At 62.2% G+C, this 9425-nt stretch overlaps 32 non-coding genes and 13 pseudogenes across 32 annotated transcripts; all 45 read left to right on the top strand.

Annotated features, from left to right (window-relative positions):
• Positions 1 to 24: 24 nt before the first annotated feature.
• On the top strand, positions 25 to 143 carry LOC137555179 (5S ribosomal RNA). Its single transcript, XR_011027876.1, has one exon. It is a non-coding gene; the product is annotated as a 5S ribosomal RNA (ribosomal RNA).
• An 83-nt stretch (positions 144 to 226) lies between these two features.
• LOC137556873 (5S ribosomal RNA) lies at positions 227 to 345 on the top strand (annotated as a pseudogene).
• Positions 346 to 428: 83 nt separating this feature from the next.
• On the top strand, positions 429 to 547 carry LOC137555177 (5S ribosomal RNA). Its single transcript, XR_011027874.1, has one exon. It is a non-coding gene; the product is annotated as a 5S ribosomal RNA (ribosomal RNA).
• Positions 548 to 630: 83 nt separating this feature from the next.
• On the top strand, positions 631 to 749 carry LOC137558962 (5S ribosomal RNA). Its single transcript, XR_011029742.1, has one exon. It is a non-coding gene; the product is annotated as a 5S ribosomal RNA (ribosomal RNA).
• Positions 750 to 832: 83 nt separating this feature from the next.
• On the top strand, positions 833 to 951 carry LOC137558914 (5S ribosomal RNA; annotated as a pseudogene).
• Positions 952 to 1034: 83 nt separating this feature from the next.
• Positions 1035 to 1153, top strand: LOC137551032 (5S ribosomal RNA; annotated as a pseudogene).
• An 83-nt stretch (positions 1154 to 1236) lies between these two features.
• Positions 1237 to 1355, top strand: LOC137555176 (5S ribosomal RNA). The gene has a single exon (XR_011027873.1). It is a non-coding gene; the product is annotated as a 5S ribosomal RNA (ribosomal RNA).
• Positions 1356 to 1438: 83 nt separating this feature from the next.
• LOC137558950 (5S ribosomal RNA) lies at positions 1439 to 1557 on the top strand. Its single transcript, XR_011029740.1, has one exon. It is a non-coding gene; the product is annotated as a 5S ribosomal RNA (ribosomal RNA).
• Positions 1558 to 1640: 83 nt separating this feature from the next.
• On the top strand, positions 1641 to 1759 carry LOC137555175 (5S ribosomal RNA). Its single transcript, XR_011027872.1, has one exon. It is a non-coding gene; the product is annotated as a 5S ribosomal RNA (ribosomal RNA).
• An 83-nt stretch (positions 1760 to 1842) lies between these two features.
• LOC137558939 (5S ribosomal RNA) lies at positions 1843 to 1961 on the top strand. The gene has a single exon (XR_011029739.1). It is a non-coding gene; the product is annotated as a 5S ribosomal RNA (ribosomal RNA).
• Positions 1962 to 2236: 275 nt separating this feature from the next.
• On the top strand, positions 2237 to 2355 carry LOC137558927 (5S ribosomal RNA). Its single transcript, XR_011029738.1, has one exon. It is a non-coding gene; the product is annotated as a 5S ribosomal RNA (ribosomal RNA).
• An 83-nt stretch (positions 2356 to 2438) lies between these two features.
• LOC137555624 (5S ribosomal RNA) lies at positions 2439 to 2557 on the top strand. The gene has a single exon (XR_011028300.1). It is a non-coding gene; the product is annotated as a 5S ribosomal RNA (ribosomal RNA).
• An 83-nt stretch (positions 2558 to 2640) lies between these two features.
• LOC137558916 (5S ribosomal RNA) lies at positions 2641 to 2759 on the top strand. Its single transcript, XR_011029737.1, has one exon. It is a non-coding gene; the product is annotated as a 5S ribosomal RNA (ribosomal RNA).
• An 83-nt stretch (positions 2760 to 2842) lies between these two features.
• LOC137555174 (5S ribosomal RNA) lies at positions 2843 to 2961 on the top strand. Its single transcript, XR_011027871.1, has one exon. It is a non-coding gene; the product is annotated as a 5S ribosomal RNA (ribosomal RNA).
• Positions 2962 to 3044: 83 nt separating this feature from the next.
• Positions 3045 to 3163, top strand: LOC137557633 (5S ribosomal RNA; annotated as a pseudogene).
• Positions 3164 to 3246: 83 nt separating this feature from the next.
• LOC137555173 (5S ribosomal RNA) lies at positions 3247 to 3365 on the top strand. Its single transcript, XR_011027870.1, has one exon. It is a non-coding gene; the product is annotated as a 5S ribosomal RNA (ribosomal RNA).
• An 83-nt stretch (positions 3366 to 3448) lies between these two features.
• LOC137558903 (5S ribosomal RNA) lies at positions 3449 to 3567 on the top strand. Its single transcript, XR_011029735.1, has one exon. It is a non-coding gene; the product is annotated as a 5S ribosomal RNA (ribosomal RNA).
• An 83-nt stretch (positions 3568 to 3650) lies between these two features.
• Positions 3651 to 3769, top strand: LOC137555172 (5S ribosomal RNA). Its single transcript, XR_011027869.1, has one exon. It is a non-coding gene; the product is annotated as a 5S ribosomal RNA (ribosomal RNA).
• Positions 3770 to 3852: 83 nt separating this feature from the next.
• Positions 3853 to 3971, top strand: LOC137557150 (5S ribosomal RNA). The gene has a single exon (XR_011029532.1). It is a non-coding gene; the product is annotated as a 5S ribosomal RNA (ribosomal RNA).
• An 83-nt stretch (positions 3972 to 4054) lies between these two features.
• On the top strand, positions 4055 to 4173 carry LOC137556672 (5S ribosomal RNA). Its single transcript, XR_011029312.1, has one exon. It is a non-coding gene; the product is annotated as a 5S ribosomal RNA (ribosomal RNA).
• Positions 4174 to 4256: 83 nt separating this feature from the next.
• Positions 4257 to 4375, top strand: LOC137548969 (5S ribosomal RNA; annotated as a pseudogene).
• An 83-nt stretch (positions 4376 to 4458) lies between these two features.
• LOC137558891 (5S ribosomal RNA) lies at positions 4459 to 4577 on the top strand. The gene has a single exon (XR_011029734.1). It is a non-coding gene; the product is annotated as a 5S ribosomal RNA (ribosomal RNA).
• An 83-nt stretch (positions 4578 to 4660) lies between these two features.
• On the top strand, positions 4661 to 4779 carry LOC137558827 (5S ribosomal RNA; annotated as a pseudogene).
• An 83-nt stretch (positions 4780 to 4862) lies between these two features.
• On the top strand, positions 4863 to 4981 carry LOC137549193 (5S ribosomal RNA; annotated as a pseudogene).
• Positions 4982 to 5064: 83 nt separating this feature from the next.
• On the top strand, positions 5065 to 5183 carry LOC137550565 (5S ribosomal RNA; annotated as a pseudogene).
• An 83-nt stretch (positions 5184 to 5266) lies between these two features.
• Positions 5267 to 5385, top strand: LOC137558247 (5S ribosomal RNA; annotated as a pseudogene).
• An 83-nt stretch (positions 5386 to 5468) lies between these two features.
• LOC137555171 (5S ribosomal RNA) lies at positions 5469 to 5587 on the top strand. The gene has a single exon (XR_011027868.1). It is a non-coding gene; the product is annotated as a 5S ribosomal RNA (ribosomal RNA).
• Positions 5588 to 5670: 83 nt separating this feature from the next.
• Positions 5671 to 5789, top strand: LOC137555170 (5S ribosomal RNA). Its single transcript, XR_011027867.1, has one exon. It is a non-coding gene; the product is annotated as a 5S ribosomal RNA (ribosomal RNA).
• Positions 5790 to 5872: 83 nt separating this feature from the next.
• Positions 5873 to 5991, top strand: LOC137555169 (5S ribosomal RNA). The gene has a single exon (XR_011027866.1). It is a non-coding gene; the product is annotated as a 5S ribosomal RNA (ribosomal RNA).
• Positions 5992 to 6266: 275 nt separating this feature from the next.
• Positions 6267 to 6385, top strand: LOC137557635 (5S ribosomal RNA; annotated as a pseudogene).
• Positions 6386 to 6468: 83 nt separating this feature from the next.
• On the top strand, positions 6469 to 6587 carry LOC137557632 (5S ribosomal RNA; annotated as a pseudogene).
• An 83-nt stretch (positions 6588 to 6670) lies between these two features.
• LOC137558880 (5S ribosomal RNA) lies at positions 6671 to 6789 on the top strand. Its single transcript, XR_011029733.1, has one exon. It is a non-coding gene; the product is annotated as a 5S ribosomal RNA (ribosomal RNA).
• Positions 6790 to 6872: 83 nt separating this feature from the next.
• LOC137558868 (5S ribosomal RNA) lies at positions 6873 to 6991 on the top strand. The gene has a single exon (XR_011029732.1). It is a non-coding gene; the product is annotated as a 5S ribosomal RNA (ribosomal RNA).
• Positions 6992 to 7074: 83 nt separating this feature from the next.
• LOC137559259 (5S ribosomal RNA) lies at positions 7075 to 7193 on the top strand (annotated as a pseudogene).
• An 83-nt stretch (positions 7194 to 7276) lies between these two features.
• On the top strand, positions 7277 to 7395 carry LOC137555167 (5S ribosomal RNA). The gene has a single exon (XR_011027865.1). It is a non-coding gene; the product is annotated as a 5S ribosomal RNA (ribosomal RNA).
• An 83-nt stretch (positions 7396 to 7478) lies between these two features.
• Positions 7479 to 7597, top strand: LOC137557676 (5S ribosomal RNA; annotated as a pseudogene).
• An 83-nt stretch (positions 7598 to 7680) lies between these two features.
• On the top strand, positions 7681 to 7799 carry LOC137555165 (5S ribosomal RNA). Its single transcript, XR_011027863.1, has one exon. It is a non-coding gene; the product is annotated as a 5S ribosomal RNA (ribosomal RNA).
• Positions 7800 to 7882: 83 nt separating this feature from the next.
• Positions 7883 to 8001, top strand: LOC137555164 (5S ribosomal RNA). The gene has a single exon (XR_011027862.1). It is a non-coding gene; the product is annotated as a 5S ribosomal RNA (ribosomal RNA).
• An 83-nt stretch (positions 8002 to 8084) lies between these two features.
• Positions 8085 to 8203, top strand: LOC137556764 (5S ribosomal RNA). The gene has a single exon (XR_011029403.1). It is a non-coding gene; the product is annotated as a 5S ribosomal RNA (ribosomal RNA).
• Positions 8204 to 8286: 83 nt separating this feature from the next.
• LOC137558857 (5S ribosomal RNA) lies at positions 8287 to 8405 on the top strand. Its single transcript, XR_011029731.1, has one exon. It is a non-coding gene; the product is annotated as a 5S ribosomal RNA (ribosomal RNA).
• An 83-nt stretch (positions 8406 to 8488) lies between these two features.
• On the top strand, positions 8489 to 8607 carry LOC137558845 (5S ribosomal RNA). Its single transcript, XR_011029730.1, has one exon. It is a non-coding gene; the product is annotated as a 5S ribosomal RNA (ribosomal RNA).
• An 83-nt stretch (positions 8608 to 8690) lies between these two features.
• On the top strand, positions 8691 to 8809 carry LOC137555163 (5S ribosomal RNA). The gene has a single exon (XR_011027861.1). It is a non-coding gene; the product is annotated as a 5S ribosomal RNA (ribosomal RNA).
• An 83-nt stretch (positions 8810 to 8892) lies between these two features.
• LOC137556762 (5S ribosomal RNA) lies at positions 8893 to 9011 on the top strand. Its single transcript, XR_011029401.1, has one exon. It is a non-coding gene; the product is annotated as a 5S ribosomal RNA (ribosomal RNA).
• Positions 9012 to 9094: 83 nt separating this feature from the next.
• Positions 9095 to 9213, top strand: LOC137558834 (5S ribosomal RNA). The gene has a single exon (XR_011029729.1). It is a non-coding gene; the product is annotated as a 5S ribosomal RNA (ribosomal RNA).
• Positions 9214 to 9296: 83 nt separating this feature from the next.
• LOC137558822 (5S ribosomal RNA) lies at positions 9297 to 9415 on the top strand. The gene has a single exon (XR_011029728.1). It is a non-coding gene; the product is annotated as a 5S ribosomal RNA (ribosomal RNA).
• Positions 9416 to 9425: the final 10 nt, after the last annotated feature.

Below are 9425 nucleotides of genomic sequence, written 5' to 3'. Positions count from 1 at the left end.
CGCCGGAACGGCGCCCTGGAGGTTGCCTGCGGCCACACTAAGCCGAAAGCGCCCGCTCTCGTCAGATCGCGGAAGCTAAGCGGCTTCAGGCCTGGTTAGTAGCTGCATGGGAGACCGGCTGTGAACCCCAGGTGCTGCAGGCGTTGTTTTGGGTTTGAGGCCCAATGGCTATGAGCACGCGTGGGAAGCCTCACCTTCAAGGCGCCGGAACGGCGCCTTGGAGGTTGCCTGCGGCCACACTAAGCCGAAAGCGCCCGCTCTCGTCAGATCGCGGAAGCTAAGCGGCTTCAGGCTTGGTTAGTAGCTGCATGGGAGACCGGCTGTGAACCCCAGGTGCTGCAGGCATTGTTTTGGGTTTGAGGCCCAATGGCTATGAGCACGCGTGGGAAGCCTCACCTTCAAGGCGCCGGAACGGCGCCCTGGAGGTTGCCTGCGGCCACACTAAGCCGAAAGCGCCCGCTCTCGTCAGATCGCGGAAGCTAAGCGGCTTCAGGCCTGGTTAGTAGCTGCATGGGAGACCGGCTGTGAACCCCAGGTGCTGCAGGCGTTGTTTTGGGTTTGAGGCCCAATGGCTATGAGCACGCGTGGGAAGCCTCACCTTCAAGGCGCCGGAACGGCGCCCTGGAGGTTGCCTGCGGCCACACTAAGCCGAAAGCGCCCGCTCTCGTCAGATCGCGGAAGCTAAGCGGCTTCAGGCCTGGTTAGTAGCTGCATGGGAGACCGGCTGTGAACCCCAGGTGCTGCAGGCATTGTTTTGGGTTTGAGGCCCAATGGCTATGAGCACGCGTGGGAAGCCTCACCTTCAAGGCGCCGGAACGGCGCACTGGAGGTTGCCTGTGGCCACACTAAGCCGAAAGTGCCCGCTCTCGTCAGATCGCGGAAGCTAAGCGGCTTCAGGCCTGGTTAGTAGCTGCATGGGAGACCGGCTGTGAACCCCAGGTGCTGCAGGCGTTGTTTTGGGTTTGAGGCCCAATGGCTATGAGCACGCGTGGGAAGCCTCACCTTCAAGGCGCCGGAACGGCGCCTTGGAGGTTGCCTGCGGCCACACCAAGCCGAAAGCGCCCGCTCTCGTCAAATCGCGGAAGCTAAGCGGCTTCAGGCCTGGTTAGTAGCTGCATGGGAGACCGGCTGTAAACCCCAGGTGCTGCAGGCATTGTTTTGGGTTTGAGGCCCAATGGCTATGAGCACGCGTGGGAAGCCTCACCTTCAAGGCGCCGGAACGGCGCCCTGGAGGTTGCCTGCGGCCACACTAAGCCGAAAGCGCCCGCTCTCGTCAGATCGCGGAAGCTAAGCGGCTTCAGGCCTGGTTAGTAGCTGCATGGGAGACCGGCTGTGAACCCCAGGTGCTGCAGGCGTTGTTTTGGGTTTGAGGCCCAATGGCTATGAGCACGCGTGGGAAGCCTCACCTTCAAGGCGCCGGAACGGCGCCTTGGAGGTTGCCTGCGGCCACACTAAGCCGAAAGCGCCCGCTCTCGTCAGATCGCGGAAGCTAAGCGGCTTCAGGCCTGGTTAGTAGCTGCATGGGAGACCGGCTGTGAACCCCAGGTGCTGCAGGCATTGTTTTGGGTTTGAGGCCCAATGGCTATGAGCACGCGTGGGAAGCCTCACCTTCAAGGCGCCGGAACGGCGCTTTGGAGGTTGCCTGCGGCCACACTAAGCCGAAAGCGCCCGCTCTCGTCAGATCGCGGAAGCTAAGCGGCTTCAGGCCTGGTTAGTAGCTGCATGGGAGACCGGCTGTGAACCCCAGGTGCTGCAGGCGTTGTTTTGGGTTTGAGGCCCAATGGCTATGAGCACGCGTGGGAAGCCTCACCTTCAAGGCGCCGGAACGGCGCCTTGGAGGTTGCCTGCGGCCACACTAAGCCGAAAGCGCCCGCTCTCGTCAGATCGCGGAAGCTAAGCGGCTTCAGGCCTGGTTAGTAGCTGCATGGGAGACCGGCTGTGAACCCCAGGTGCTGCAGGCATTGTTTTGGGTTTGAGGCCCAATGGCTATGAGCACGCGTGGGAAGCCTCACCTTCAAGGCGCCGGAACGGCGCCCTGGAGGTTGCCTGCGGCCACACTAAGCCGAAAGCGTCAGATCGCGGAAGCTAAGCGGCTTCAGGCCTGGTTAGTAGCTGCATGGGAGACCGGCTGTGAACCCCAGGTGCTGCAGGCGTTGTTTTGGGTTTGAGGCCCAATGGCTATGAGCACGCGTGGGAAGCCTCACCTTCAAGGTGCCGGAACGGCGCCTTGGAGGTTGCCTGCGGCCACACTAAGCCGAAAGCGCCCGCTCTCGTCAGATCGCGGAAGCTAAGCGGCTTCAGGCCTGGTTAGTAGCTGCATGGGAGACCGGCTGTGAACCCCAGGTGCTGCAGGCATTGTTTTGGGTTTGAGGCCCAATGGCTATGAGCACGCGTGGGAAGCCTCACCTTCAAGGCGCCGGAACGGCGCCCTGGAGGTTGCCTGCGGCCACACTAAGCCGAAAGCGCCCGCTCTCGTCAGATCGCGGAAGCTAAGCGGCTTCAGGCCTGGGTAGTAGCTGCATGGGAGACCGGCTGTGAACCCCAGGTGCTGCAGGCGTTGTTTTGGGTTTGAGGCCCAATGGCTATGAGCACGCGTGGGAAGCCTCACCTTCAAGGCGCCGGAACGGCGCCCTGGAGGTTGCCTGCGGCCACACTAAGCCGAAAGCGCCCGCTCTCGTCAGATCGCGGAAGCTAAGCGGCTTCAGGCCTGGTTAGTAGCTGCATGGGAGACCGGCTGTGAACCCCAGGTGCTGCAGGCATTGTTTTGGGTTTGAGGCCCAATGGCTATGAGCACGCGTGGGAAGCCTCACCTTCAAGGCGCCGGAACGGCGCCCTGGAGGTTGCCTGCGGCCACACTAAGCCGAAAGCGCCCGCTCTCGTCAGATCGCGGAAGCTAAGCGGCTTCAGGCCTGGTTAGTAGCTGCATGGGAGACCGGCTGTGAACCCCAGGTGCTGCAGGCGTTGTTTTGGGTTTGAGGCCCAATGGCTATGAGCACGCGTGGGAAGCCTCACCTTCAAGGCGCCGGAACGGCGCCTTGGAGGTTGCCTGCGGCCACACCAAGCCGAAAGCGCCCGCTCTCGTCAGATCGCGGAAGCTAAGCGGCTTCAGGCCTGGTTAGTAGCTGCATGGGAGACCGGCTGTGAACCCCAGGTGCTGCAGGCATTGTTTTGGGTTTGAGGCCCAATGGCTATGAGCACGCGTGGGAAGCCTCACCTTCAAGGCGCCGGAACGGCGCCCTGGAGGTTGCCTGCGGCCACACTAAGCCGAAAGCGCCCGCTCTCGTCAGATCGCGGAAGCTAAGCGGCTTCAGGCCTGGTTAGTAGCTGCATGGGAGACCGGCTGTGAACCCCAGGTGCTGCAGGCGTTGTTTTGGGTTTGAGGCCCAATGGCTATGAGCACGCGTGGGAAGCCTCACCTTCAAGGCGCCGGAACGGCGCCTTGGAGGTTGCCTGCGGCCACACTAAGCCGAAAGCGCCCGCTCTCGTCAGATCGCGGAAGCTAAGCGGCTTCAGGCCTGGTTAGTAGCTGCATGGGAGACCGGCTGTGAACCCCAGGTGCTGCAGGCATTGTTTTGGGTTTGAGGCCCAATGGCTATGAGCACGCGTGGGAAGCCTCACCTTCAAGGCGCCGGAACGGCGCCTTGGAGGTTGCCTGCGGCCACACTAAGCCGAAAGCGCCCGCTCTCGTCAGATCGCGGAAGCTAAGCGGCTTCAGGCCTGGTTAGTAGCTGCATGGGAGACCGGCTGTGAACCCCAGGTGCTGCAGGCGTTGTTTTGGGTTTGAGGCCCAATGGCTATGAGCACACGTGGGAAGCCTCACCTTCAAGGCGCCGGAACGGCGCCTTGGAGGTTGCCTGCGGCCACACTAAGCCGAAAGCGCCCGCTCTCATCAGATCGCGGAAGCTAAGCGGCTTCAGGCCTGGTTAGTAGCTGCATGGGAGACCGGCTGTGAACCCCAGGTGCTGCAGGCATTGTTTTGGGTTTGAGGCCCAATGGCTATGTGCACGCGTGGGAAGCCTCACCTTCAAGGCGCCGGAACGGCGCCCTGGAGGTTGTCTGCGGCCACACTAAGCCGAAAGCGCCCGCTCTCGTCAGATCGCGGAAGCTAAGCGGCTTCAGGCCTGGTTAGTAGCTGCATGGGAGACCGGCTGTGAACCCCAGGTGCTGCAGGCATTGTTTTGGGTTTGAGGCCCAATGGCTATGAGCACGCGTGGGAAGCCTCACCTTCAAGGCGCCGGAACGGCGCCCTGAAGGTTGCCTGCGGCCACACTAAGCCGAAAGCGCCCGCTCTCGTCAGATCGCGGAAGCTAAGCGGCTTCAGGCCTGGTTAGTAGCTGCATGGGAGACAGGCTGTGAACCCCAGGTGCTGCAGGCGTTGTTTTGGGTTTGAGGCCCAATGGCTATGAGCACGCGTGGGAAGCCTCACCTTCAAGGCGCCGGAACGGCGCCTTGGAGGTTGCCTGCGGCCACACTAAGCCGAAAGCGCCCGCTCTCGTCAGATCGCGGAAGCTAAGCGGCTTCAGGCCTGGTTAGTAGCTGCATGGGAGACCGGCTGTGAACCCCAGGTGCTGCAGGCATTGTTTTGGGTTTGAGGCCCAATGGCTATGAGCACGCGTGGGAAGCCTCACCTTCAAGGCGCCGGAACGGCGCCCTGGAGGTTGCCTGCGGCCACACTAAGCCGAAAGCGCCCGCTCTCGTCAGATTGCGGAAGCTAAGCGGCTTCAGGCCTGGTTAGTAGCTGCATGGGAGACCGGCTGTGAACCCCAGGTGCTGCAGGCGTTGTTTTGGGTTTGAGGCCCAATGGCTATGAGCACGCGTGGGAAGCCTCACCTTCAAGGCGCCGGAACGGCGCCTTGGAGGTTGCCTGCGGCCACAGTAAGCCGAAAGCGCCTGCTCTCGTCAGATCGCGGAAGCTAAGCGGCTTCAGGCCTGGTTAGTAGCTGCATGGGAGACCGGCTGTGAACCCCAGGTGCTGCAGGCATTGTTTTGGGTTTGAGGCCCAATGGCTATGAGCACGCGTGGGAAGCCTCACCTTCAAGGCGCCGGAACGGCGCCCTGGAGGTTGCCTGCGGCCACACTAAGCCGAAAGCGCCCGCTCTCGTCAGATCGCGGAAGCTAAGCGGCTTCAGGCCTGGTTAGTAGCTGCATGGGAGGCCGGCTGTGAACCCCGTGTGCTGCAGGCGTTGTTTTGGGTTTGAGGCCCAATGGCTATGAGCACGCGTGGGAAGCCTCACCTTCAAGGCGCCGGAACAGCGCCTTGGAGGTTGCCTGCGGCCACACTAAGCCAAAAGCGCCCGCTCTCGTCAGATCGCGGAAGCTAAGCGGCTTCAGGCCTGGTTAGTAGCTGCATGGGAGACCGGCTGTGAACCCCAGGTGCTGCAGGCATTGTTTTGGGTTTGAGGCCCAATGGCTATGAGCACGCGTGGGAAGCCTCACCTTCAAGGCGCCGGAACGGCGCCCTGGAGGTTGCCTGCGGCCACACTAAGCCGAAAGCGCCCGCTCTCGTCAGATCGCGGAAGCTAAGCGGCTTCAGGCCTGGTTAGTAGCTGCATGGGAGACCGGCTGTGAACCCCAGGTGCTGCAGGCGTTGTTTTGGGTTTGAGGCCCAATGGCTATGAGCACGCGTGGGAAGCCTCACCTTCAAGGCGCCGGAACGGCGCCTTGTAGGTTGCCTGCGGCCACACTAAGCCGAAAGCGCCCGCTCTCGTCAGATCGCGGAAGCTAAGCGGCTTCAGGCCTGGTTAGTAGCTGCATGGGAGACCGGCTGTGAACCCCAGGTGCTGCAGGCGTTGTTTTGGGTTTGAGGCCCAATGGCTATGAGCACGCGTGGGAAGCCTCACCTTCAAGGCGCCGGAACGGCGCCCTGGAGGTTGCCTGCGGCCACACTAAGCCGAAAGCGCCCGCTCTCGTCAGATCGCGGAAGCTAAGCGGCTTCAGGCCTGGTTAGTAGCTGCATGGGAGACCGGCTGTGAACCCCAGGTGCTGCAGGCGTTGTTTTGGGTTTGAGGCCCAATGGCTATGAGCACGCGTGGGAAGCCTCACCTTCAAGGCGCCGGAACGGCGCCCTGGAGGTTGCCTGCGGCCACACTAAGCCGAAAGCGTCAGATCGCGGAAGCTAAGCGGCTTCAGGCCTGGTTAGTAGCTGCATGGGAGACCGGCTGTGAACCCCAGGTGCTGCAGGCATTGTTTTGGGTTTGAGGCCCAATGGCTATGAGCACGCGTGGGAAGCCTCACCTTCAAGGCGCCGGAACGGCGCCCTGGAGGTTGCCTGCGGCCACACTAAGCCGAGAGCGCCCGCTCTCGTCAGATCGCGGAAGCTAAGCGGCTTCAGGCCTGGTTAGTAGCTGCATGGGAGACCGGCTGTGAACCCCAGGTGCTGCAGGCGTTGTTTTGGGTTTGAGGCCCAATGGCTATGAGCACGCGTGGGAAGCCTCACCTTCAAGGCGCCGGAACGGCGCCTTGGAGGTTGCCTGCGGCCACACCAAGCCGAAAGCGCCCGCTCTCGTCAGATCGCGGAAGCTAAGCGGCTTCAGGCCTGGTTAGTAGCTGCATGGGAGACCGGCTGTGAACCCCAGGTGCTGCAGGCATTGTTTTGGGTTTGAGGCCCAATGGCTATGAGCACGCGTGGGAAGCCTCACCTTCAAGGCGCCGAAACGGCGCCCTGGAGGTTGCCTGCGGCCACACTAAGCCGAAAGCGCCCGCTCTCGTCAGATCGCGGAAGCTAAGCGGCTTCAGGCCTGGTTAGTAGCTGCATGGGAGACCGGCTGTGAACCCCAGGTGCTGCAGGCATTGTTTTGGGTTTGAGGCCCAATGGCTATGAGCACGCGTGGGAAACCTCACCTTCAAGGCGCCGGAACGGCGCCCTGGAGGTTGCCTGCGGCCACACTAAGCCGAAAGCGCCCGCTCTCGTCAGATCGCGGAAGCTAAGCGGCTTCAGGCCTGGTTAGTAGCTGCATGGGAGACCGGCTGTGAACCCCAGGTGCTGCAGGCATTGTTTTGGGTTTGAAGCCCAATGGCTATGAGCACGCGTGGGAAGCCTCACCTTCAAGGCGCCGGAACGGCGCCCTGGAGGTTGCCTGCGGCCACACTAAGCCGAAAGCGCCCGCTCTTGTCAGATCGCGGAAGCTAAGCGGCTTCAGGCCTGGTTAGTAGCTGCATGGGAGACCGGCTGTGAACCCCAGGTGCTGCAGGCGTTGTTTTGGGTTTGAGGCCCAATGGCTATGAGCACGCGTGGGAAGCCTCACCTTCAAGGCGCCGGAACGGCACCTTGGAGGTTGCCTGCGGCCACACTAAGCCGAAAGCGCCCGCTCTCGTCAGATCGCGGAAGCTAAGCGGCTTCAGGCCTGGTTAGTAGCTGCATGGGAGACCGGCTGTGAACCCCAGGTGCTGCAGGCGTTGTTTTGGGTTTGAGGCCCAATGGCTATGAGCACGCGTGGGAAGCCTCACCTTCAAGGCGCCGGAACGGCGCCCTGCAGGTTGCCTGCGGCCACACTAAGCCGAAAGCGCCCGCTCTCGTCAGATCGCGGAAGCTAAGCGGCTTCAGGCCTGGTTAGTAGCTGCATGGGAGACTGGCTGTGAACCCCAGGTGCTGCAGGCATTGTTTTGGGTTTGAGGCCCAATGGCTATGAGCACGCGTGGGAAGCCTCACCTTCAAGGCGCCGGAACGGCGCCCTGGAGGTTGCCTGCGGCCACACTAAGCCGAAAGCGCCCGCTCTCGTCAGATCGCGGAAGCTAAGCGGCTTCAGGCCTGGTTAGTAGCTGCATGGGAGACCGGCTGTGAACCCCAGGTGCTGCAGGCGTTGTTTTGGGTTTGAGGCCCAATGGCTATGAGCACGCGTGGGAAGCCTCACCTTCAAGGCGCCGGAACGGCGCCCTGGAGGTTGCCTGCGGCCACACTAAGCCGAAAGCGCCCGCTCTCGTCAGATCGCGGAAGCTAAGCGGCTTCAGGCCTGGTTAGTAGCTGCATGGGAGACCGGCTGTGAACCCCAGGTGCTGCAGGCGTTGTTTTGGGTTTGAGGCCCAATGGCTATGAGCACGCGTGGGAAGCCTCACCTTCAAGGCGCCGGAACGGCGCCTTGGAGGTTGCCTGCGGCCACACTAAGCTGAAAGCGCCCGCTCTCGTCAGATCGCGGAAGCTAAGCGGCTTCAGGCCTGGTTAGTAGCTGCATGGGAGACCGGCTGTGAACCCCAGGTGCTGCAGGCATTGTTTTGGGTTTGAGGCCCAATGGCTATGAGCACGCGTGGGAAGCCTCACCTTCAAGGCGCCGGAACGGCGCCCTAGAGGTTGCCTGCGGCCACACTAAGCCGAAAGCGCCCGCTCTCGTCAGATCGCGGAAGCTAAGCGGCTTCAGGCCTGGTTAGTAGCTGCATGGGAGACCGGCTGTGAACCCCAGGTGCTGCAGGCATTGTTTTGGGTTTGAGGCCCAATGGCTATGAGCACGCGTGGGAAGCCTCACCTTCAAGGCGCCGGAACGGCGCCCTGGAGGTTGCCTGCGGCCACACTAAGCCGAAAGCGCCCGCTCTCGTCAGATCGCGGAAGCTAAGCGGCTTCAGGCCTGGTTAGTAGCTGCATGGGAGACCGGCTGTGAACCCCAGGTGCTGCAGGCATTGTTTTGGGTTTGAGGCCCAATGGCTATGAGCACGCGTGGGAAGCCTCACCTTCAAGGCGCCGGAACGGCGCCCTGGAGGTTGCCTGCGGCCACACTAAGCCGAAAGCGCCCGCTCTCGTCAGATCGCGGAAGCTAAGCGGCTTCAGGCCTGGTTAGTAGCTGCATGGGAGACCGGCTGTGAACCCCAGGTGCTGCAGGCGTTGTTTTGGGTTTGAGGCCCAATGGCTATGAGCACGCGTGGGAAGCCTCACCTTCAAGGCGCCGGAACGGCGCCTTGGAGGTTGCCTGCGGCCACACTAAGCTGAAAGCGCCCGCTCTCGTCAGATCGCGGAAGCTAAGCGGCTTCAGGCCTGGTTAGTAGCTGCATGGGAGACCGGCTGTGAACCCCAGGTGCTGCAGGCATTGTTTTGGGTTTGAGGCCCAATGGCTATGAGCACGCGTGGGAAGCCTCACCTTCAAGGCGCCGGAACGGCGCCCTGGAGGTTGCCTGCGGCCACACTAAGCCGAAAGCGCCCGCTCTCGTCAGATCGCGGAAGCTAAGCGGCTTCAGGCCTGGTTAGTAGCTGCATGGGAGACCGGCTGTGAACCCCAGGTGCTGCAGGCATTGTTTTGGGTTTGAGGCCCAATGGCTATGAGCACGCGTGGGAAGCCTCACCTTCAAGGCGCCGGAACGGCGCCCTGGAGGTTGCCTGCGGCCACACTAAGCCGAAAGCGCCCGCTCTCGTCAGATCGCGGAAGCTAAGCGGCTTCAGGCCTGGTTAGTAGCTGCATGGGAGACCGGCTGTGAACCCCAGGTGCTGCAGGCATTGTTTTGGG

This window comes from Hyperolius riggenbachi, chromosome 2 (genome assembly GCF_040937935.1).
Source record: "Hyperolius riggenbachi isolate aHypRig1 chromosome 2, aHypRig1.pri, whole genome shotgun sequence".
Classification (NCBI taxonomy): Eukaryota; Metazoa; Chordata; class Amphibia; order Anura; family Hyperoliidae; genus Hyperolius; species Hyperolius riggenbachi.
The sequence above is the reverse complement of the archived record's forward strand: the minus strand, read 5'-3'. Positions and strand labels throughout refer to the sequence as shown.